The sequence below is a fragment of the Myotis lucifugus genome, unplaced genomic scaffold, assembly GCF_000147115.1.
Source record: "Myotis lucifugus unplaced genomic scaffold, Myoluc2.0 scaffold_0, whole genome shotgun sequence".
Taxonomy (NCBI): Eukaryota; Metazoa; Chordata; class Mammalia; order Chiroptera; family Vespertilionidae; genus Myotis; species Myotis lucifugus.
Window position 1 is genome coordinate 57,986,936 of NW_005871048.1, and position 3,837 is coordinate 57,990,772.

The 3,837-nt window shown below is 35.6% G+C and overlaps 1 pseudogene; it reads right to left on the reverse strand.

Annotated features, from left to right (window-relative positions):
- Positions 1-222: 222 nt before the first annotated feature.
- On the reverse strand, positions 223-1,316 carry LOC111827367 (annotated as a pseudogene).
- Positions 1,317-3,837: the final 2,521 nt, after the last annotated feature.

Sequence of the window (3,837 nt, forward strand, 5' to 3'; positions counted from 1 at the left end):
AGGAAGGGAGAGCGAGAGAGAGTGAGAGAGCTAGAGAGAGAGAGAGAAAGAGAGAGAGAGAGAGAGAGAGAGAGAGAGAGAGAGAGAGATGAGAGAGAATCATTGACCAGCTGCCTCATGCATGGCCCCTACTGGGGATCGAGCCCAGCAACCTAGGAATGTGCCCTGTCTGGTAAGCAAACTGTGACCTTCTGGTTCACAGGTAAACTCTCAACCTCTGAGTCACACAGGCAATGCTTCAAAGGGAATTTTTGAAGAAAAAAAAAAGACATTCTTTATACTAATTTCAGTAATAATACTTTTAAATATCATATTTGCTTGAGGATCAAGGCCATTTTGAAAAATTAAAATTATATACTGTTCCTCCAAATTTGCTAACTTATTTGTTCCTGTACAATTATTCCAAACTTTATCCTCCATATTCATTTGCAGTTGCATTCTCAGCTTTTGATAAACTGCTCACATCCTTTGAAGAAACACTACTGGTAATTTTCAGCCATTGCACCTTTCATATTTAGTTAGATCAGAGGAATTTAAAGTAATCCTTACAGGATCATTTTCTGGTTCTTATACCTGTATCTGGGTAAAATCTAAACAAAAAGGTATCGACTCTATTAATAGCCACAAGAGTGTTCCCACTGGTATATGTGCACAGTTTAAAAATGATACTGTCAAAGGAACTTTAGCAGCTTGAAGATATAAGATCTACTGAAGTTTCTTGAGAAATCACTTTGTGACCTTTTAAAGGTGTGTTGATAATAGAATTACCAAACAAATCTTTCATTCATGCCTGTCTTGACAATGGAACTGTATTTAACTCTGACTCTGCTGGAATGCTTCTAAGTTCATGCTCTACACCACAGGTCTTTTCATTTAGTACTGCTTCTACTTTTCCAGTGGACACAAGGTTGAGGAAAAATCTCTCTTTTCCATTAGTTTTGTCCTGTCCTCATTGTCATCACTGGGCAGTGATTGGATCTGACAGCTTTGTTTTTCTTTCTTTCAGGTTTGTGATTTGGGCTCCTGTTGTCCTAGGTCTGTCAATAACTCTCTCTACTATCATCAAAATTCACCATGGTATCAACTGGGATCTTTCCCACACAGATGCCATATGTTTTGAGTGTTGATACTACGTTTTGTGACTTCTGTCCTCCAGAATTCTGATGAATTGACATTCTTAATAATGGTCCAGTTGATGCACTCAAAATTATAGCTTGTCTGCAATTTCTTTGCAAATCCTTTAAATTGGTTAAACATTTCTTTGAAGCAGCAGACAGAAGAAGGGTAGATTGATATGTACTGTGATATTTGATCATTGCACTTTGATCATTTCTCCTAAAGGTTTATTTTTGTAGATCTATTTAGTACCTTTCTTAAGTAGTAATTAAATTGAATCAACAGCCAGTTTGCATTTAAATGAAAGAATGGGCTAATTGGTAGGTCTCCACTGGAATGGTTTCCCTCCCTCCACATGCAGCGGCTGTGTCTGGAATCCTAGAACTGGCACTTTCTGCCTCCCTGCTTTGTATGTCACAATAAATTGTATCTGTTTAAAGTAAATTAAATTTGTTTTTCCTATTGACCAATACAAATACTGGTGATGTGTTTGATTCATTTTTTATTATGACTTCATCATGATGATCTCATATGATAACTGTGGAGGCTGCTTTAAAAAGGTTCTGTGTAAATAGCATGTATTTTGTTAAAATATTTCACATTTTTAAACACTTGGTTTACATTAAAAACACTATTTTTATATTTATACTAGGTAACGTTTTTCTTGTGTTTCTATGTTTTTGGTATGCTAACTAAAGCTTTTTTTTAAAGCATGATGTTATACATTTTATACATGTTGTATATAATTTTCTGGTGAGCAGTATAAGTGAATTATCCAGGTACAATTTGGAAAAACAATGCCTTGAACTCAGATGAGAGATCATTTGCATAGAGATGATGATTGAAGTTTTGAAAGTAGAGGAAATACAGCAATTAGAAAATATTTACAGTAAAATAAGACTATTAATATAAGCATCTTCCTTGTATTCACCCATTCTTTTCAAATAATAATTAATATAGCCAAGTCTTATGACCACAAGAATGGTTATAGGTTACCTATTAATCAAAATTCAATTAAATATGATTATTTTCCATTCCCTATTTAGCCACTATGCATAGATCATCACACAATTATAAAAAAGGACTCTACAAATCTACCATATCATTAAAATTTCAAGTCTAATGCTATTTATTAAAACCTCGACAGTGAAAAATATTACCACCAATAATAACAAAAAGCATTTTGTTTGCTGTCATTCTTAGAAAAAAATCAAACTGAACATATTCCCATTTTTTTTGAGGAACCTGTAGCACCTGGGACTGATTTATGCATTCATAGAGCAGGCAGCCACTCTATTAATGTGATTTAAAGGACTCTAAGAAGTCTCCCTTGAATAAATTAACTCCCAGTTGGATCTTTTTAAATTTCCAGCATTAGTGCTTTCCCCAGTGTGCTTTTTATAGGAGATGTATATGGAGAGTTAGGCATTGCATTTCCTTGGAGAGGTAGCACATTATCTGGCTAATGAATTAACAGAGAACAATTGGATGCATTTACGACCGCTAACCATATTTGTATATTAGATAGCCGGACTCTGAAGGGAATTGGAAAGTTGAAAAAGTGTACATCATCAGCAAAAGGAAAAAGCAGGAAAGCCGAGAACTAAAACATGAACTTTTTAAATCTGGGTTTTGGGGTTGTGGCAAGAAAGGCCATTTAAAGAGAAATAAAACTCTGCATGTGTTCATGTGTCTGTGTATACACAAGACACATACATATATGTTTTTTATAATATTTGCATCATGGTGTGTGTACTGTAATAAACTTGGACTTATTCTCTCAATATATCAGAAACATTTATGATTTTAATTTTTACCTAAAACTGCTGTGTCTGAGTGCAAGTAAATAAGGTTCAATTTTCAAGCATCTAGAGGTGGTGCAATATATTGTAATTTAAAAAATAAATAATGGTGTTATTACTTTATCAGTATGCAATTATACAAAAATTCCCTTATAAAATTTCTCTTGATTAACCCTATTGTGTTATCATTTTTTTTAAATTTAAATTTAATAAGGCTTTTCAGCTCCAAATGCACCTCTACAGATTTATTCCATAATGGATCTACACTGAGTGGCTAGATTATTATGACCACCTGATGTTTGTAGGCAAATTAGCTATAATTTCGCACTGAAGTTGCTGGAGGGCCAGATCATTATAAACGTCTGAATAGCACAACATACCTAAGTATCGTTGCTGATCAAGTTCATCCTATCATGTTGATGGCGTACCAGGGGTCCTCAAACAATGGCCCGCGGGCCACATGCAAATACAAATATTGTATTTGTTCCCATTTTGTTTTTTTACTTCAAAATAAGATATGTGCAGTGTGCATAGGAATTTGTTCATAGTTTTTTTTTAACTATAGTCCGGTCCTCCAACGGACTGAGGGACACTGAACTGGCCCCCTGTTTAAAAAGTTTGAGGACCCCTATCCCAATGGAGATGGCTTCTTCCAACAAGACAATGTGCCATGCCACGGTGCTTGTATGGTGCAGAAGTGGTTTCAAGAACATGAGGGAGACTTTACCATGCTTAGGTGGCCCCCACAATCACCAGATATCAATCGAACAGAGCATTTGTAGGACGAAGTTCAAAGAACCATCAGGCAGCTGGTTCCACAACCATCAAATCTCACAGAACTGGACAGTGCTATTCATCAGGCATGGTGTCAGATTCCTCGCATCACCTTTCAACATCTCGTGGAGTCAATGCCAAGAAG